General features: G+C 36.2%; 1 long non-coding RNA gene across 3 annotated transcripts; it reads right to left on the reverse strand.

Annotated features, from left to right (window-relative positions):
* Positions 1 to 17,305: 17,305 nt before the first annotated feature.
* Positions 17,306 to 20,878, reverse strand: LOC110915978. 3 transcript variants are annotated; one of them, XR_002579402.2, is made up of 9 exons: positions 20,453 to 20,878; positions 20,300 to 20,333; positions 20,083 to 20,126; positions 19,871 to 19,975; positions 19,571 to 19,719; positions 19,082 to 19,261; positions 18,656 to 18,706; positions 17,534 to 17,739; positions 17,306 to 17,445 (listed from the first exon to the last, which is right to left on the reverse strand). It is a non-coding gene; the product is annotated as an uncharacterized LOC110915978 (long non-coding RNA). The 3 variants fall into 3 exon arrangements; XR_002579399.2 differs by having other exon boundaries at positions 17,306 to 17,739; positions 19,132 to 19,261; XR_002579401.2 differs by lacking the exon at positions 17,306 to 17,445 and having other exon boundaries at positions 17,511 to 17,739.
* Positions 20,879 to 22,590: the final 1,712 nt, after the last annotated feature.

Consider the following 22,590-nt stretch of genomic DNA (forward strand, 5'->3'; position numbering starts at 1 on the left):
ATTTTTATCAAACTACACTACTTCCGTTTTGTTTTGTTTATTTTATAACAGTTATTGCCGTATTGTGATTTCTTGATATATATTTGATGAGTTTATATTATAATAAGTGGGCCCAGTTTTTTTGTTTCGCCGAGGCCAAAAAAAATTATTATTCTCGGAGACGGCCCTGGTTATAAGTTACAAATACGGTTTGCCAAAATACACCAATGAGTTTTATTTTTATTTACTTTTTTCATTTGAGCTAGAAGAAGTTTTAATTTTGATATGTGATATTTTATGTAATTTTGAATATATTCTTACAATGTGTTTATTTGTATCTAGTTTGTATAACTTAGTTTGTGATAAATAAAACATAGTGTATTTGAATTTATGCAATTCATTGTATTTTTTAAATTATAACAAAAACTTATAGTTTAACGATAAAAAAGTAACATCTATAAGATTTTAGGGTATAAGGGTGTAAGGGGCACTCCTGTAAGTGGGGAGTGACATTTCTTACCCACAGTCAATCAGCACTCGGCACGTCAACTCCCCACTTAACTCCCTCCACACCCTCAATTTGATGACGGCACTCCTCTCTTGAAGGACTTGTTTTTTTTATTTTTTTAATTAAGAAAATATTTTTATAAAAAGTAAAACATAATTTACATAAAATAAAACTTACATTTCATTTCATTTAATAAAATAAAAATTACATCGCAATACTACATAAAAATTTCAGAAATTGCACGGCCACCCGTGGGGAACGAAAACCAAACGGGTCGAAGGCGGGGGCTTGAGGATCCATTGATAACAAATTTTAGAAATAGCCGAAAGGGGGTTGTGGTTGGGTGTTGTAAAAGGAGGGGTGTGAAGGTTGTGGGTAAAAAAACGGGGGTTGTGTAGTATATCCGAAAGGTGGTTGTGGTTGTGCACTTGCACCGCTCGAACCACCACGAGACGGTTGCGAGCCGCGTCCCTTAGTGTTAGAGCCGACGGACTTTTTCTTGGCTTCGCGGGGTTGGTTCTATTGCTCGGTTTGGCTTTGTGTTGTATTTGAAAGAATTTTAGAGGAATAAGATTGAAAATTTGTGTGGTAAAAATTAGATTTAATGGGGTATTTATAGGTTAAAATTGGGTTTTTTATTTTTTATTTTTTAAGGAATAGTCGTTGCCAAACGTTCAAAAAATCAAAAAGTTTGAAAAGTTGTGCGGTGAATCAATGCCGCAGACTTGTCCCCGCTTAGCCTCCCCGAGGGGTCGGCGGCGGTGTTCCCAAGCGGGGAACTTACTCACCGCACGCCACCCCGAGGGCGCCCCGTTCACCCTAAATGTGTAATAGCAGGACCCAATGAAAAGGATATGTTTTGGATATTAATATTTGTATTATTTTTTTTGACTTTATTTTCTTAACAATACGTTTGGCAAAAAAAATTAACAACTTTTGAAGTAAAACTGAATTTAAAAAAAAAGGTCATCATGGTTACAGATTTATTGTTATTGAATAGTATTTATTAAATTAAATAATATACTGTATCTGTTAAAGTAGATATAGGGATTAATTTGCACCATTAGGAGATCACGTGCTCACGTGATCATGACAAGATGTCGACCTTGTTAAATAACTTGTTTACAGAATATTGACATTGGACTCACTACGCATTTCGCAGATAATATATTAGAAAAAACGTATAGGTCTGAACTCTAAAGAAATTTTTAAAGTAATCACTTTAAATATCATCAAGAGTTAATTACTGTTTTCGTCCCTTTGGTTTGTTAAAAATTACTATTTCAGTCCATTAGTTTAAAAATTGCGTTTTCATGCTCCGTGGTTTCACTTTCGTAATCATTTCAGTCAACCTTGTAACCATTTCATTCCCTATACTAACAGAATAAATGGATTGAAATGGTTACGAAAGTGAAACCACATGGACTGAAATGGTTACGAAAGTGAAACCACAAGGACTGAAATCGCAATTTTTAAACTAATGGACTGAAATAGTGATTTTTAACAAACCAAAGGGACGAAAACAGTAATTAACTCTATCATCAAAATACAATAGCATGTATACTTGATTAACAATTATATACTCATTTTTTTTAAGTTATAACATTTCTTGAAACCTAGAGAGCTTAGCCTGTAACAAGATAATATACTCATTTTTTCAAGTTATAACATTTTTTGAAACCTAGAGAGCTTAGTCTATAACGAGAAAAAAAATAGTGTAATGACTATATTTTAACTAGCTTATTAACACTTGTATTACACAGGTTGAATAAATGTAATTTTATATATTATAAGGGAGGGGCTCATGCGAGAACCACCCTTATTGTGAGAACCTTGAGAACCAATGTGAACACAACCTAAAATAGCTAAAAAAACCTAACCCCCACCCCCCCCCCCCCCACCCAAAAAAACCTAACCCCTCCCCCAAGATGCGTATTGGCACCCTGAATTTTTGAAGTTTATTTTTGGTGTGTTGTGTTGGGATTTTGGTGTTTTGGGTTTGTTATTGGTGTTTATTATTAGTTATTTTTATTTTAATAATTTTTAAAAACTTTATTATTTTTATATCGTTAAGTTTCGTATTATTTTTATATCGTACCGTATCACATTTTTAACTTAATATCGTATTATCGATTGTAAGTAACCAAACATATCAATCTAAACAGTTAAAATAAACAATCACAAATACAAATACAAATAAACTGAAACTGCAAATTTAATTACATAATAAGTTTGTACATACACGGGCAATTGTTCAAAATACATAAACCGTCAAAATACAACAAAAGTACAATGATCCTAAAGCGGTGGATCCTGAGTGGTGCCTGAGGGCCCCGCCACCTGATCCGAACCGGACTGCTCACCACGCCGGAATGCCTGGATCGCCTCCATGAGAAGACCCTCCATACGACCGTGAGCGGCCTCCATCCGCGCCTGCATCCGGTCCTCCAACTCAACCAATGCACGTGCCGCAGCTGGATCGAGCTCGTCGTTGAATACGTGTTGGGGGTACTGAGGCACCCCATATGGTTGCGCCTGCTGTGCCGGAGCACCTAACGGAAATGGAACCGGCGGGGGAGATGGTGGTGGCTCAACGTGGTCAACATCGTCGTCATCGCCGCCGTCGCCCTCTGCGGCATCACCATCCGTCGGCTGACCCTCACCCTATGCCGGCTCCGGAAGCAACTCCGGTAGCTCGTCTAGGAGAGCGACGGGCTCGAAGACCTGCCCGTTCCCTCCTATAAGTCGCAGACCGAGCCCCAGGAAGTCACGCGTCATGTGCATGCCGATCATGGTAGTACGGGTCAACAAGCTCGGCTCCACCACGCCCCCATCCGAGAATAACTGGTCCTGCTGGGGAACAAGGCCCAAGGAGACAGTGATACGTGTGATGTACGCCCCCCCCCCCCCCCCCCCCCCCGTACAGCACAGACCTGTCCTGCCTGTGGAACGCCGTCGCGAACCACTGGGCTAGGCAGCGATGGAGGGCGCACCTCTCCCCCATATAAGGCAGTACAGGTAAAAGAGACCCCCCCTGAGTGCACCACTCGCGGCTCTGCTCGCGTGGTGCTATAGATGTGGCAATAAGCTTGTGCAGGTAGCGGTAGAGGGGATCGGTGATATAGGAAGCCCTCTGCTTCGACGTCGTGATGAAGTGATGCGTGCTGATCACCTGCCAGAACCGCATCAGAGTCGTACGGGGGGGCATCCATATGTCGTCGGTGTAGATGGGGGTGTCTAACTCCTCCACCCTGTAAAGGCCGGAGTGCTCGGCAAACCGTCTGAGTGACATCAAATGCCACTGCCCCGCTAGACGAAAGCTAACCTCTATCCAAGGGTCGTCCTCGTCGTCAGCCTCCTCTGGACGGCCTGCAGGCCCGGGAGCGTAGTCGAAACTCAACAAAAACTCGCATGCCATGACCCTGTAAGACGGCGTGTATGCCATATCGAACAACCTGTCACACAGTGTGGTTAGTATGCATGTCGTATACAAAACAAAGAAAAAACAGTAACAAATAGTATACCTCGACCATGGAGTATCATCTCCGATGAGCCCTCGGGCTCTCGCCGCCTCCGCGACCTCTTCTAGAGCACCCCAATCGAGGGCACAGTGGCTGCCGATCTCCATACGACGAAACTTTTCACATCTGTGATAAGCCTCGCTCCTCTCCTCGAACCTCAAATAATCATTCTCCAACATAGGATCTTCTCCAGGGTCAGCGCCACGCCCGCGCCCACGTCAAGCGTCACGCCCGCGCCCACGGCTGCGTCCACGGCCACACCCACCAGCACCGCCACCGCGATCAACGCCCCCGCCGTTCCATGTGCGCGGCCACGTCCACCTCGACCGCGACCGCCACCTCGACCGCCACCGCCACCTCGACCGCCACCTCGACCGTCACCTCCACCGCCACCTCCAACGCCACCTCCCCGGCATCTCCCTCTACCCATAGCGACTTCCATATCTGCATGATTAAACAATTTTAATCAATTTTTTTTTCAAAATATAAAAATTTTATTTATATTAAAAAATATATATATATAACACCGCCACCTCCCCGGACGACCCCGACTATATATTATAATTATTGTCTATCTACGACGTATTAGGTTTCGAGGCTCGTTACGGACCTACGCGCGATACGGACGTTTCGACTAAAAAATAAAAAAAAAACTATATATTTACGACGTCTTAGGTTTCGACGCTCGAAATGGACCTAATCGCGTTACGGATGACCCGAACCGTATATTATAATTATTATCTATCTACGACGTATTAGGTTTCGGCTCTCGTTACGGACCTACGCGCGATACAGACGTTTCGACTAAAAAATAAAAAAAAACTATATATTTACGACGTCTTAGGTTTCGACGCTCGAAATGGACCTAATCGCGTTACGGACGATCCGAACGGTATATTATAACTATTATCTATCTACGACGTATTAGGTTTCGGCGCTCGTTACGGACATACGAGCGATACGAACGTTTCGACTGAAAAATAAAAAAAAAACTATATATTTACGACGTCTTAGGTTTCGACGCTCGAAATGGACCTAATCGTGTTACGGACGACCCGAACGGTATATTATAACTATTATCTATCTACGACGTATTAGGTTTCGGCGCTCGTTACGGACCTACGCGCGATACGGACGTTTCGACTAAAAAATAAAAAAAAAACTATATATTTACGACGTCTTAGATTTCGACGCTCGAAATGGACCTAATCGCGTTACGGACGACCCGAACGGTATATTATAATTATTATCTATCTACGACGTATTAGGTTTCGACGCTCGTTACCGAGCTACGCGCGATACGGACAGTTCAAATGTTCTTGAAAAACACTGAATTTATGAACCTATACGATGCGTATAGACTGATACGTATCGTATCAGTTCAAATGTTCTTGAACAAACAATGAAATTATGAATCCATACGCTTCGTATAGGTCGGTACGCATCGTATCGACCGATCTGTTCTTGACAAAAAATTGAAATTTTGAAACGATACGATGCGTATATGCCGATACGCATCGTATCGTTTCAAAAGTTCTTCAAAACCCCAAAAAAACCCCAGTTTTCAACCCAAAATTCACAATAAACCTACGGCTAAAATGCAAAATCTAACACGTTAAAATGATGAGGGTGTGGAGATGAATACCGTACTAGTCTTCGATCTTGAAATCTCGAGCGTATGTCAACAGTATGTATACCACCGTATGTGTGTGTATTTGGGTGTATTTTGAGTTTTGTTTGTTTTTGGATCGTATAAACCCCCTGTGTTTTGAGGGGTTATATCGTTTTCTTATTCTATACGCATCGTATAGATCTATACGATGGTTAGTAAATTACCAATATACCCCTGTTTTTCAAATAAATCTAGGGGATAATACCCATCGTATAGGTCTATACGATGCATCTGAAAGGGCTATACGATACAACTTTGGCCTATACGATCGTATATGCCATAGTTTGAAAATTTGGTTTTTCGTGTTTTCCTCGGTTCAACGCGTATACGAGTCGTTTTTTGACGAAATTTCGCATATTTTGTCGTTTTAGGACGTATGACTTCAACATACCTCGTTTCGGTGACGTTCGGTTGCGTGCAAATATCGTATTTTACGATTACGTACAGTTTTGTTTGAAGTCCACTTGTACTCCATAGTGTCGTCTTATATGTATACGTTCGTGGAAAATATCATTAGTTGCGTATTTTAGCGTACTTTAGAGCATTATATCGTATTTTAAAGTATTTTAACATATTTTCATTTATCTTATGGTATTTTAAGGTATTTTAGCGCATTTTAGCGTATTTCGGCGTATTTTAGCATATTCAATTGTATTTTGACGTATTTCACCGTATTTTCGAACATTTTAGCGTACTGTAGAGCATTATATCATATTTTAAGGTATTTTAACATATTTTCATGTATCTTATGGTATCTTAAGGTATTTTAGCGTATTTTAGCGTATTTCGGCGTATTTTAGTGTATTTAATTGTATTTTGACGTATTTCACCGTATTTTCGAACATTTTAGCGTACTGTAGAACATTATATAGTATTTTAAGGTATTTTTACATATTTTCATGTATCTTATGGTATTTTAAGGTATTTTAGCGCATTTTAGCGTATTTCGGCGTATTTTAGCGTATTTAATTGTATTTTGACATATTTCACCGTATTTTCGAACATTTAACGTACTCTAGAGCATTATATCGTATTTTAAGGTATTTTAACATATTTTTATGTATCTTATGGTATTTTAAGGTATTTTAGCGCATTTTAGCGTATTTTGACGTATTTAATTGTCTTTTGACGTATTTTACCATATTTTCGAACATTTTAGCGTATTTTAGCGCATGTTAGCGTATTTTAGCGTATCCTAGCAATTTTTTCATGTATCTTATGGTATTTTAAGGTATTTTAGCGCATTTTAGCGTATTTCGGCGTATTTTGACGTATATAATTGTATTTTGACGTATTTCACCGTATTTTCGAACATTTTAGCATACTGTAGAGCATTATTTCGTATTTTAAGGTATTTTAACATATTTTCATGTATCTTATGGTATTTTAAAGTATTTTAGCGCATTTTAGCGTATTTCGGCGTATTTTGACGTATTTAATTGTATTTTGACGTATTTTACCGTATTTTCGAACATTTTAGCGTATTTTAGCGCATGTTAGCGTATTTTAGCATTTTTTCATGTATCTTATGGTATTTTCATTTTAGCGCATTTTAGCGTATTTCGGCGTGTTTTGACGTATTTAATTGTATTTTGACGTATTTCACAGTATTTTCGAACATTTTTGCGTACTGTATAGCATTATATCGTATTTTAAGGTATTTTAACATATTTTCATGTATCTTATGGTATTTTCAGGTATTTTAGCGCATTTTAGCGTATTTCGGCGTATTTTGACGTATTTAATTGTATCTTGACGTATTTTACCGTATTTTCGAATATTTTAGCGTATTTTAGCGCATGTTAGCGTATTTTAGCGTATTTTAGCATTTTTTTCATGTATCTTATGGTATTTTAAGGTATTTTAGCGCGTTTTATCGTATTTCAACGTATTTTGACGTATTTTACAGTATTTTCGAACATTTTAGCGTATTTTAGCGCATGTTAGCGTATTTTAGCGTATTTAGCATATATTCATGTATTTAATTGTACTGTAACGTATTTTGACGTTTTTTAGTGCATTTTCGAATATTTTACCGTATTTTCGTATTACAAATTAATCAATATAATGCATTGATTTGGCAATAAACGAATGGAATACATTATACAAATAAGTTATTGTTTAAAATTACAAATCAATCAATAACAAGCAATGTAGGGTCAATGTTAGGCTTCATTAGCATATCATACCACACTATCCGTTCCGTGTAGTTTTCCGTCCAACGTAAAGCTTCTTGGCGCGCGCGTCTACTCCATGTAAGGTTCGGTGGCGGCATTGGATAGTCCCCTTCAAGTCTGACGTGGATGAAATGACCACGATTAACAAATAACAGTAAAACGAACTGATGGAGGTCATGTGCGTACTTTGGATCATATAAGGGAAATACAGTAGAACAACCTTGGATGTCTAATATGTGAACAATCACACCAAACCTATTGGCAAGAAGGAGTGCTGCTTGAGGCATCTCCATCCAATGTTCCCTGGGTGCCATTCCAACCCGGTAAAATTTATTCTCTTTACTTGTTCGTCGTAGTCCCCTGGTACTTCATTATCGAAGATGTACTCCCACATTTCTTTGTTCGGACCCGTCAGCTCTTCAAGTAGTTGGTTTCGAATATACCCAAAGTAATCTTGTTCAAACCATAACCCACAACCGCCGCCCGAAACCCACAATGTCCATCCGGCCTGACATCTTTTATTCTTGAAATGTAGCGGTGGAACACTTTTAGAATTTGTTTTTTTGTATCTGTGCGCATATTCAAGCATTCCCTCATCAATGATTAACGGAAAGGCATTGCCCTTGCCAGGCTCTTCTTCACGTGAAGATATTGAATGACCGCGTCGATTTAACGACCTTTGAGACTTTAGAGACATTGCAGACGTAGACGGTATTAGGGAATCTTGCGATGGTACATAAGAGCTATGTCGAGGAGGGTCACACCTACTTTGTTGTCTGGGAGGCCCAACTGAGCTATCTCTAGCTGCTTGCTCTTTTCTTTGTTGTTGGACCTTGGAAGTTGGCCGCCCGCGAGTGTTTTCTTGTACGACAGGCGGTTTTTCGTCGCTCATATATGGGTTTACCACCGCCATGATCTTCGATAAGACGCTTTTCCTCACTTGTGGGGGTTGGGTAGACAATTTTTGTTTCACATATTCTAATTGTTTGTCTACATCAACATCTTCCTCATCGATATTTGATGCGTTCAGGTCAAGTTTTCTCCAGAAAATGTCTATATCTTTGAGCTGAATGACGCAGTCTGCAAAACAAAAAAAAAAACAGCATTAGACAATCATATTAAATTAAGACAACAAAACATTTTTTATAAGTCTATAAGTACCTGTATTCTACAATCTATCCAGGCGACATGCACATAACAACCCGGCACCCGAGTACAGCTGGCAGCCACATGTTGATCTGAATGACCGCAACGTGTCTATTCTCCGTTGTCACACCCCGACCACGTAAAACATCAAATCGTGGCAGAAACGTCGGGGAGTGTTGTCACAAAATTATTGTTTCACAACCATGGAAATTAAAGTTACATTTTATTTATCAAACAAGAGTGTTACATTTTCTCAAAACAGTAAATAAAGAGTTTCATAACATAATTAAACTAGTTCTATCTTTATTTTAAGTCTCTAAGACACAGGTCCGCCCTAGTGTCACGATCATCATCCTAAGTGACAGCTCCTGAAAACACATGTGAAAATAGGTACGTCAGCATAAAAATGCCTGTGAGATACATAGGTTTTGTGAAAATAAGATTCATGACTAGGGTTTTAGAAGAAAGGTTTAATAAAAATTAGTCATGAATCTTGTTAAGTGTTTTTTGTTATAAATCATATGAAAACTCGATAAGAAATCAGATTTATATAAAAGAAAGGAGTATGGTTAAAGAAATGACCAAATAAAATGAGTTGGATAAAATAAACTGTTTTGTAAAACAACTAGGTTATCACCCGCAAATACTCGCGGTTGGAAAATTTAATTTGCATTAATCAAATTATGTCATAAATAAAATAAAAACACATATTTTCAAACGTTCTTGATGAACACATTTGAGAGAGATAGTATGAACGAATTCGTGAGTTCTTGATATTATTGAAAATTTTATGTGTTCGGATATTTAAATTTATTAAAACTATATATATATATATATTAAAAACTGAATAATGTGTGACGACTTAGATATATTAATTAAACGTTAATGTCTTCAAAATTAAAAAATAATTATGGGAAGTTTAATATTAATTTGTTTATTATTATCCTAAAGACTAAGAATATGAATAATTAATGATATAATTATTTATAATTTTCTTTGTAATAAAGTTTTTGTAAATCAAACAACACAAAAATATTCAAATGTATAATAAACAATGAGGAAGTTGAACTTCGAGTGATCCAAAAAAATAAAAAAAAACATTGGTATGCATACCACAAAAATATGGAGGATATTCTTAAAAATTAAGACATGAGGATCAATCACATTGGTATGTTCCAGTTCAACAAACAACTATGGCTCAACAGAAGTCACACATTGCAGGTATTCTTTTGTCGTCAGTATAAGCTCATGGTTCACCACATAATCCGGCATGTCCCTCAACCCATAAAGAGCCGAGGTCGGGTGCATATGGCACGACATTCCTTTCCTACAATTCTGTCACACCCCGATTTCCACGTGTCTCACCGGTGGGCCCGGTGGGGGATTACCGTGACGTAGTTGGCAACAATATAGTCAAACCACACAATATAAATGAATGCACAGCGGAAGCATAAAGATAATGTATCTCAACTTTATTTGTAATATCGAAGTATCACCATTGTTAAAATCAAAATCCACAGGGGATCAAATATAATAACAAAAGTATTGTTCAACAGACTTCAGGCATCTTAAGCTTGCGAGACCTCTATTGATGCTAAGGAGAAGTCCCAGCCAATTACGCCTAGTACCTGCATTTAGTCTTTTTGGGGAAAATACGTCAGTTTACACTGGTAAATACATTCAACTGACACTTTTTGTAAAATGTTTAATAAAATTGGTTTAAATGCTCAAGGCACAAACTCTTTATAACTTGGGATAATTTATAATCAAATCTTGTAAAGAATTACATGTTACTATGCGTTCGGTCGCCCGAGTCGTATCGGGTTAAAGTTTAATAGACACACCACTTAGTATAAAACCGTGGCGGGTAACCAACGGCTACACTTTTATAATTATAGACATAATGTCGGGTGTACGCCTACACCGGGATGTCAAGGTCGTGGCCATTCGTAAATGCTGCCAAGGATATCCGGGACATGGTCATTAAGCCCCCAAAGGCGTTAAGCCAACAAAACAAGTTTTTAAACGGGTCACATTGATAATACCCAACTACAAATGAGTTGGGGTCAATTGCCCGACCAAGCGGTATTTTATATACCGTAACCCAAGCCCGTATAACGGAAAATAAGTTAAAAGTATTTACCTTTGCAAGTATAATCCTTAATTGAATAAATCACAGATAGCTTTTACTGGTCTCCTATTCTGGAACGAAGGTTTAAAATAACCTATTAGAACCCTAACGGGTCTTTATAATTGCCGTAGCTTAGACCGGTCGGTTTCAAAGGATAGTTACGGTTTAATCGCGTGAAAGGCGAAAACCGTGAATGGAGTGTGATTTTGACCCAACAAGTTTGAAAACTTGTTTTATATGGGTATAATAATCATACTCTGGATTTTGGGGTCAAAACAATAGGGTTTGACCTGTTTCGGCTAATTTTTGTAAACTAGTTACATAAGCCGAACCGTGCGTGCAAAAGGCGTAACGGGTAACCGTAAGAGTCCTACACTGATTTCTTAAGTCAATATGCCTTAAAGAGGTGGTGGTATCAGTAGGATACCTTCCGTAATGCCCGTAACGAGTTTAAGTTCATATTATGCCCCGTAGGGGTATTTTGGTCTTTTTAAAGATTATAAAAGAGGTTTTAGAGTTCTACAGGGAATCTGAGTTTCCCGATCAGTTTATAAAGTCTAAAATACTTTATTTATTATTTAAAAACAGTAGCAACTAGAATCGGGTCAAAAGACCTTGTAGAACTCAAGTTATGGCCGAAAAGGGCGTATTCGGTATTTACCGAACCGTTGCCATAATCGCAGGTTATGAGCAGGTTAAAAATAATTAAAAATATTTAAAAATTCCAAAATATTATTTTACATCAATGAGCAAAAGGTTTGGTGTCGAAATCCGGGTTTGGATAGGTGTTATGCTAATTGCGCTATTAATTACTAAAGTTTCGCAATTTGCGCTATTTAGCGTAACTCGTATTCTGGACCTCGGATTACCGTGAAATTTTAGGGACATGCTTAGAAATCAGTAACCAAGGTCATGATCCTTTCACGTGTCCGAATTTCTCGTTTTAATTTAAAAAGGGCGTTACGGTCAACTTTTAAGCATTTAACGGAAAGGTGTAAAAGACTCGGACAAACGACGAACCGGTTACAGAGGGTGATACCATCATGTAACCTGGTCCTAAGAGAGTCCTAAGGCATATCTACATTACACTAAAACGGGTCAGAACTGAAGTCAAAGCAAAAGTCAAAGTTTTGCGACTTTCGGCTCCGAACCGGGTCAATATAGCAAATAGCCGGATCAAACAAGCTTAGACTTGTTAATATACTTATTATCATGTTTTATGAGTGTTTAAACAGGTTTCAAACCATCTACATTACAGATTATGCGTAAATCGCAAAATAGTATTTCTGTTGACTTTTTCTAAGCATGTTTGACTCGTCATTTGAACTAGTTAGAGTGGTGATCAGGGGGAACCCTTTTAAGGGTTTATTGCCCACATAAATATCAACTTATAACTACTTTCTATTCGAGACCTGACTAAGCCATTAAGGACTAATCTCGAAGTCAAACCGTAATTACGACGGTTTGATTTGTAGCTACATAACTAAGCAAAAACTAAACCACAAAGGTTTGAACGACTTACAGAAGTCCAATGCAGATAGGAGAAGACTTGAGGGTGTTCTTGAGCTCCAGATGTGATCAATGAAGGCAGAACAAGGTGTGAGGAACTTGTTTGCACAAAGTGGCCTTTTATAGGCAATGTTGATGCATAGGATCATCACAACATGGCCTACAAGGGTTCCTTGATGATCAACAACTGTCCTAAAGTGTTAGGGAGTGATTAGGGGTCGCCCATATCTCTGGAAGATCTTCACATTAATGATTTACCGCTTTAAACAACCAACAGCCAACTTTCTGTCGCTGGGCGTCGCTTACGGACCGTATGGCATGGGCCTTGCGGTCCGTAAGCCTGTGGCGGAAAATGTTTTACCCTTTCACCCCCTTACGGTCCGTAAGGCTAGACCCTTACGGTCCGTAAGCGCTCATCAGTGGCAAAAAAATTAACCTTTCATGCATTGAATGGTCAACTTGCATTATATGTTTTAGAATCCGGGACAAGTCAGTATGAGGCCCCTTTTAACCCATGCCTAGCCAGATAACACCATGTATTATGGGCTTGCATAAGGATGGGGTTTAAGAACCATTATTTGTATTGCATTATTTCTTAAAATCCATTATTTAGCAAACTTGGACATCTTTTATTAATAGTAATTACCGGGTTAGGATATATTAGACGCTTATTAATTTTGCTTAGGGTTTCGGGATTTATAACGAAGCCGCTCAGAGGTATAAATTAACATGTCGACATATTCGAAAATCCTACCGCATATCTTAATTAAATCCGGTTTATATTATTTTTGTCGTAAGTGACACGTGTCATTTATTTATTGGACACAAAAATTCCGAGGTGTTACAAATTCACATATTCTCCCACCCCTTTTAGTCTTGCAACATTATGAAAATGATCCGAACGTATTGTTTCCCTTACAATATCACAATATGGCCCGCACGAGGTCAACCGAATCTTTAGTGTTTTTAATGTCTTAAACAGATCCGGCCTAACTTTCCGGACCTTTTTCAAACCCTTCACTTGCAAAAAATGATCGTTACATCAATGACCAGTCTCCACGATATTGATTAGCTATCCACTATTGGTACACAACCAAACTGACCCAGGTTGTTTTGCCACTTATACATAATATTTTTTCTCTTAACTATAAATACTTAGGCACATGAAATTACGTACCAAAGAAGTTGGAAAAATTATGAGCGTTGAGGGTGGCAGAAGTAACAATAAGCTTAAAGTCTCGATGCCTTGCAACCATTTTTTTAAGGATCCCGAATAACACATCAGTACGTAATCATATTTCGTGGGCTTCATCGAACACGACAACACTGCAATATTGCATGAAAAATTAGAGAAGTTAAATTAAATTAAATAAATAATTATATATTGCACACACACCATGAATTGCGCTCTTAGATAATACTTACCAACATTTGTCAAGATCAACATCTTTCAATGTTTCACGCTGAAGCACACCATCAGTTATGTACTACAATGCAAATTAAAGAGCATAAACAGTTAATAAAAATGAAAGATTCTGTCACGTGTTCAATCAATTGCCATATCCAAGCTTTGGTTAAAAAAATGATGTAGGAAGTTGTATGCATTAAAGATTTAACACCACCATACAACCCATCCCCCCTAGCCTTTTTTTTAATTGACCCATTTGAGATAAGACAGTAAGCAAATTGCTCAATTCATATGTAAACCGGTAGAAATAAGATTGAGACATACTTGATGAGGAAGGACATCGAGTAGAGCTCAACTCATAGATACGAAAACTTCCATTGCTTGACTTCGTCTTTAAGCACCAGCATCGTCAGTAGTCGCTACACCTCCACCTGCAGTCACCTCGAATAATGAAACTAATGGGCCCTTTTTAGTGGTTCATTTAGTCAGTTCCTGGTTAAAAATTAACTATTTTGTCTGTCACCATTTTCATTAATTTTTAGATTCACGTTTTTGCATCTTCCATTTCTCAAAAAAGCCCCAAAATACCAAACTTACAGAATAAAAAAAAAGTAAAACGTAGTCTCGAAACAAAATGTAAACACTATAAACTTGACAATAAAAAAGTATCAAATATCAAATACCAAACTTGTAGAATTAAAAAAAAAGACTTGATTTACCAAATCAATCTTCAACATCAATGATTTTCATTCCAAATTGATAAATTGAGAAGGCTACTTTTTGCTTTTTGATTTAGGTTTTTGGCTAAAATTTGATTAAGCTATCACCGAAAACCTATTAAAGAACAAATGAAAGGTAGAAAAAAGTTATATTTAAAGAATGGAAACATACAAAATCGCGTTTCGATTGATAGCTTAATAGAACAATCGAATGAACATGCTTATGTTATTCTTAAAGAAGTCATGAATTACAAACCAATTCTACATTTATAATCAAGAACCGAAAGAAGAGTGGTGATTCTAAAACACACAGTACATGGGCTGCATACAAATAAACCTCTTCATATAAGTAAAAATGTAAACAAAAAATAATGAATGACACTTGTAAACTATCAAAACAACGCACCTCGGTCAAAATGAATAAAAAATGCATTTGCAGGTTAGCTCAACCCACATTTGAAATTACCTGGTTGAGAGGCTTCATCATGATTGTCTAATTTAGTTAGATCCATTTGACCTTAGCAACCACTTGCAGTAAATAATTAACCAATTAATTAGTATAACTCCAAGTGAAAACAAATTCCATTCTTAAAGAAGTGAGAGTGGTTTGGATCTTTTAAATAGAAACACATAATATATCACTATACTTCATTTAATTTACACATTAATAATAAAAAATGAAATTGAGAAATGATAAAAAGTACCATAAAACAATGAGAAGACAACATAAAACAACTGAGAAATCAAGATGCATCAGATGTAGAAGTGTTCCATAACCTGCCCAAGAACGAAGTCTAATATGGGTAGCGTCTTAACCCGGTTTACTTGAATTTTAAGCAATTTACCACGGGTTTGACTTTCATAGTCAACAAATTCCAATATGGGTCATATTTTAGTATGGGTTAAAACGGGTTAGGTTGACCAGCTACCACTTTTTAAGTTTTTTCACAAATAATGAATGTGTTAAATATTATTATAAGAAGCATCTAAACCCTTAAAATAAAATGATTTAATTGGTTAAAAATACTTCAAGCGACTTTCAACCTGTTTGACTCATTTGACCAAACTAATCCCATTTTCACTAAACTTTTTATTTGATACACTTGCGATTAAAGTTTTAGACACTACCCAAATTGACCCATCTATAGGTAAATGGGTCAAAATTGACACCACCTCTATTTAACTTTTGTGAAATTTTTTCCAGAAATCTATCATATACTTACCAGAATTCCTCGAAAGGCAGTTTGGATTCGTATAGCTGCCCATTCAACCAGCTTCATGTCCTTCCCCAAACATGTTACCCCCATTGATTTCGAGTATTAGTTTGTATGCAAACAAATATTATATTTTGCACCTTTTTAAGAATTAAGATAACAACATTTTCCCTTCAAGATGCATGTCTAGTGTAATAACTTATAATATGGCTTTAACTATCTGGTAAATATACATATATATTAATAAATGAAAATTACATGATGAATAAGGTAGATTAATCAATGTTACAATGTCTGTAAAATTAAACAATTATAAAATATAATAAACAAAGTTGTTTTTATATTTGTTATATCATAGCTAAAAAAATATTAAATAACTTAAGCGGCAACTTCTTCATTAACTTCTTTTTTAACACGTGCAAGACGTCGTTCAGGAATACGGACCAAAGCTTCTGTCCCTTTAAAAGGTATCGTATCAAACTTTGACTCGAAAATCATGTCAAATACAAATATAATGTTCATCTTGAATTTTCATGTCTTCTTTGATGCGATTCCACCCGGTAGTCATATAAAAATTTTGACCATGTTTTTCCATAACAACTCGGGTTATACTATTCGTTTAAAATTCGTGTCGGTTAAAAAAGTTATATACAATTACCAACTTGGGTTATACCCTTTCGTTTATATATTATATATACACACACAATTAGCAATTGTGCTCGATTATGACGTATTATATATAACAATATTAAAATACGTTTTATATGTAAAGCCACACCGCTTCATGGCATTTGAAGTGTCTTTTATATTAAATGCACAGATATTAAAGCAACCAACATACCAGTTTGTGTAATGTGTTACATGAATGGTTGTACCATTTCAATTATTAACCGGTTAAAGGAAATGTTGGTTCAGATGTAGGAATGAGTGCGTTTAGTTCACATTTCTTATTTTTTTTTCTTGATATTGTTTTACCTTTGTGAGTGAATTTTTCATATTTTACAAAGTCGTTGCGAGTAGTGGAGAAAGAAAAGGTTAATGTTCATCTGTATATATTTGAGAAGATATTGTTCCCCCGCATTTATTTTTTAATATTTCTGAAAATTGTTGTAAGTGAAGGGGAGAGAAGTGGATGGGGATTGATAGCTGAGCTGATGTGAATGCTTTTTTTTAACATGCCCAACATTAATAATATAACCTTTTGAATATAATGTTTTAGACATTTAATATACATCAATAGTGCAAATGATCATTGGTCAAGTCTTGTGTACTTGATTTGCAATTTTATAATTAATAAAGAAAATAGCAATAGTGTAATTCATCTGTTAAACATAACTGCATGCAACCATTATAACCCTTACAAGTTTTTTAAGTCTCTTGACATATTACATGTTTTTACACTAACATACCGAATCAAATCACTGCCTCAAGCTTTCAATAATGTAGGAGGCATACAGATCCCTGTCATCACAAACATTCATGTGCTTAAATATAAGATTTATGTATGCAAAGAACAAACACAGAAATAGATGCAAGATTTTGGATTCACATCCAATACTCGATAGCTTTGACTGCGGCTTTCAATGATTTGTTCTCATTCTTATTGTTATCAAGTTAAGAATGCCAAAAACACGTACATTAATACAGAGGTATTAAATAGCGTGTATATATATATAGATGGATAAATTCCTCAAAGAAACGGCGGATCTCAGTAAGACAGACGATCTGGCGGGAGTTCTTTGATGTCAGTGTCATCTGCACATGAAAACCCTACATGAGCATCACAGAAAACGTCGGATACTTGGAGAAAATAAGCAGCACGGCCATCACATACAAATTGAAAACCAAAAGCATGTCATTCCAAACATGCACAGTCAAAAGTCAAAGACATTATCACAAAAACGGCTTAGACAAACATCAACGCCCAAAAATCAAGATTTTCAAAAATTAAAGCTGATTGCCCTGGTTGCCATTGAAAACGCAGAGGACCATCATGGAAAATTTTAGTTACCTTGCAAAAATAAGCCACACGACTAATGCAGACAAATTGAAAACCAATGGCAACATGTCATCGGCGTGGTTTTATATAATTAAAAGATGGCTCAGGCAACCATCATAGCCCAAGAAGCAATAAAAAATACTCCCAAAAAAGTAAGCCAGATGCGTTACGAAATAAAGCCGCATGAACATCACGAAAGAATGATCATTACCTTCTCCAAAAAGGTTAAGAAAAATATATGCCCAATCAAAAGTGTAATTCTTAATCATAAGTGCATTATTTAAGAACCTCCAGATTCCCAAACCTTAAAGCTGGTGACCATGACGTGAACCGTCGGCTCGCTTGCAAAAATAAGCAATACAACCATCACACCATATTGAAAACCAAAGGCAAGATTATCATCAACAATCACAACTCAAAAAGCAATCAAAAATACCTGTTTTAACTCAAAATTCCCAAAAAATAAAGGCAAATACCTTACAAAACAAAATCACATGACTATCACAAACAATTGATCATTACCTTCTCCAAAAAGCCTTAGACAAAAAAAAAACATAAAACACAAAAAAAGAAAATCAGAAGGCACAATAAAAGCAACAACAAATGCAAACAACAAAAAATGAAATCTAACATAACAATCGTCTCCAAAATCACACAAAAGAAAGAACATACCTTAACCAATAACAAAACCGATAAACTCGCAAAGCTAAGGCAACGTCATACCTGCACAAAGAAAAGAACAATTGTTACTTAAATATGAGCAATGAGGATCTTAGCTCTGATAATTTAAAAAGTCCATCACAACCAAAATAATACAAAAATTTCAGATGCTAAGCTAACTAACAATAGATGTTATGGTTGTCATTCAAATCATGCATTTAACAAAATCACCATATCCGAACCCAAAACTCTGTTACTTGACAAAAATGCAAATATATAGCGTTTGTACCCTTGTTTTTCTTATTATAAACTTGTTGCTACATTTCATATGAGTATATCTATAAATTTTACTTTATATGGGATCATACCAAACATCCTGCTTGCTTAAAATAATTGTTAAGTGTATTAAATCGGTAACTGAATAGTTAGAAGTATTACCTCAATTACTAAGGATATAATTCTTACAAAGCGTTGGAATTGGAGCTCACCGGGGTCAGCATTTGATATAACTGGTAATCTTAGTTTTTATACGGGTTGCTGAGAAAGCAGCTTCCAGTTAAGATAAAGCAGGATTCATGAATCGATCTGTGCGGATGGCCTAACGACATCAAGGTTCACCTTCAAAAAGAAAAAAAATAAGGTATCTATTGAGTTACAACTATATAAGTTCTATTTAAGGGGATAAATGAGTGTTTGGTAACTTCTGATCATTATATATAAATAACTGTTTTCGTGAGAATTAAAAAAAGAGATTATTTTTTTGTGAAATGAGAGCAAGTCTCTCATTTTAGGTTAAATATGTAATGTCTTGATTGACCAGTTTGTTGCAATTGGTATGAAATGATTAATAGAGTTGATGTAATCAAAAGTATAGTCTACTTGTATAAACATAAAAATTGTGTCTTTAAGTCTCAATAATTAAATTACCAGTTCGTAAATTAAATCTAAGCATGCCAGTGGTCCAGCAACCTAAGATTCATATTTTACAGGGAGGGGGTAGCCATCATTCGAGCCTTAAATGATTTTGCTTCCACATCTTCAATTCCCTTTTACCTCTCATTAGATACATAGTTTCCCTGGAGAATAACAGAGTCCACATTATAGAAGCATGAAAAAGTGTCATTTGACTTTTCTGGTGAAATCTATTGCTTTTATTCTTTTAATGATTTATTCAGTTTAGCATAGAGTTCTTAAAAGTAAGATAGATCTTAAAGCCCTTGAACTTACAAGAAATTAGGCATAGTAGTAGTCTGCAATAGTCAACACAGTATTCCATGATACCAAAGATTGAAATCCAAGAATCCAACATACTGAAACTACAATCCTCTTCCGCTACAAAGATATTATCAAAACACAAATTATTTAGCCTTTAAAATAATATATTTGACCACATAAAATCTGCAAAGATCATAAAAAACAAATGAGATTTGAGCACAAACCTCAACTTTCACTGGTGCTTCGTTAGAACCAACAACATCCATGGCTACCATACCACATAAACAAAAGAAAAACATAAGTTTCTTCAACAATCACAATAATGAAAAAAAAACCCTAAACAATCACATTTTTGCAAAACAAAAAACAATAAACCAGACAATACAAATCAATTCCTATTTCATTGATCCACAATCAACACTCTTAATTAGAAACTCTTACCTAGAAGAGTGAGGGATCCATCGAGACCTTGCAACTGAATCAAGAACAACATACATGTGATGGAGAAGAAGACGTTTAGGGTTTGTAATAAAAAATGATGGCAGTCAGAGAAAAAAGTAAACTCATACCATAAAACAAAATTGATAACCTTACCTAGTGTTTGCGATCTTGGTGATGTTGGTATTGAGTATTTAGGAATCGCCATGGAAAAATCGACATACAAATCAAACCGCATGTAGACATTGAGTATTTAGGGTTTTTGGGATAAAAAACAAACAACAACAATAGGGTTAATACGATTCAAATCAGATAACAAAAAAGAATCAAAGATTAAGTAGGAAGAACATACATGTGATTAAGATTGATGAAACCCTTCGTCTCCGACCATTGCTCACACCATCGTTTCTCCAACCCTAAACACCACCATCATTGTCTTCCATACTTCGATCGAAAAGAAACAGAGTTTGTGAGGATTGCGATGAAGCGGTGGGAGGATAGGGTATAAGATTGCAAAGAAAAGAGAAGCAGATGAAGAGCTCAGATTTAGGGTCTGTGAAAATTTGGAACTGTGTGAAGGAAGAAAGCGTTAAAAGAAATATATAAAGGATCCGAATACAGGTGAAAGTTGTATTTGAAAAAAAAAGCCCGACCCAAATGCATTCGGATCCCGCCACTTTTTTGTTAAAATCGTGATTGTAGAAGCCATTTGAGAATTCCCTCCTAAACTCACCATCAAAACTTGCCACATCAGCAAAAATAGCCAAAGTTAAATGCCACCTAGCCCAAATCACATCTCATTTATATATATATATATATATAGATGTCTTGTAAAGAATATGTTATTTGTGTAAAATGTAATATGTCTATACTGAAATGATTTAAATAACGCTACGATATGTAATATTACACAAACACTTATATATAGGAAGTACCAGCGGCGTATCCACCATGTTTGTATCATATTACACACGCCTCGTTACTCAAACCATTTACCCAAACCAACCACCAATGTAAATTGTTCATGTATAAATCAATTATCAAGTGTTATTGTGTAAACCATATCAAAATGTCCATGTCTAATGTAAATCACCAAATGTGTATATCAATGTCAAAATGTTTATGTTTAATGTAAATCATATAATGTGTATCCAAAAATATCATGCATGGCATGTGAAATATATCTACTAAACCATAGGTACAATGCACAAAAAAAAACAGGGTATTGAATTAAACATAGTTTAAGTCAAAGTTATGTTTTGTGGAGCAAATGCATGCTATACTGATACAAACATCTATGCGGTATTGTGAAAATGCATACATTCAAGCCTTGTGACTGTGGTGATAGACCTTTAAACAAATTAAAGGTCTATCTGTGTTATGTTTATCGAATTCGGTCATTCCTTCCACCCAAACAAACCTAGGGTTCAGGAATGGGAGTTGTCAAGTCCTATGGTACCACTACCTACTAACGAACGGCGTAGCTAATGTTAATGAATGTATATTGTCCCATTTGAACAAACCGAATGTCATACCAAAAATGTAAGCATGTGAAAACAATGCACTAAGTATGTAATCAAATGAACATACATAGCGTGAAATGTAATGTAAAACAATGTACTAAGTATGCACACAATGGACATACATAGCATGAAATGTAATGTAAAACGATGTACTAAGGATGCACACAATGGACATACATAGCATGAAATGTAATGTAAAACGATGTACTAAGTATGCGCACAATGGACATACATAGCATAAAATGTAATGAAATCATGTACTATAATGTACTAATGAACATAACAAGCATATGATATGAAAGCATGAAAGGCACGAAAGTAACAAGTAGGCACATGTGTTTCACCCCAAAATGTTTGGAAAACAGTAAAAGAGGGGTCTATGTACTCACTTGAGATTGCTTAGAAGTCCTTGTGTAACAACCAAACAATGCTAGAGATCACGGAAATCAAACGACACCTAATATAGGTAACTATGTTAATATACCGGACCTAAATCGGAGGATTGGATAGAATGAGGGTTCGTAAACCAAACGAGTATGGAGACTCGTGTAATATGGTTTAACAAAGCCTACATACTAAAATGAAACCTAACCTAAGTGCTTACGACCCATTACGACCCGTTTAGGTAGCTTATGCTACTTTAACGCGTCGTTCGCGTGAAACGCGTTCGGGCCGCCTAACTAGCCCTATGATAAGTAAAATATGCCTTAACATGTCTAATATTGTTACCAAATCAGTTTAGATATCAAAAGTTATGTTACATATGCTTAA

Source organism: Helianthus annuus, chromosome 16 (assembly GCF_002127325.2).
Source record: "Helianthus annuus cultivar XRQ/B chromosome 16, HanXRQr2.0-SUNRISE, whole genome shotgun sequence".
NCBI lineage: Eukaryota > Viridiplantae > Streptophyta > Magnoliopsida > Asterales > Asteraceae > Helianthus > Helianthus annuus.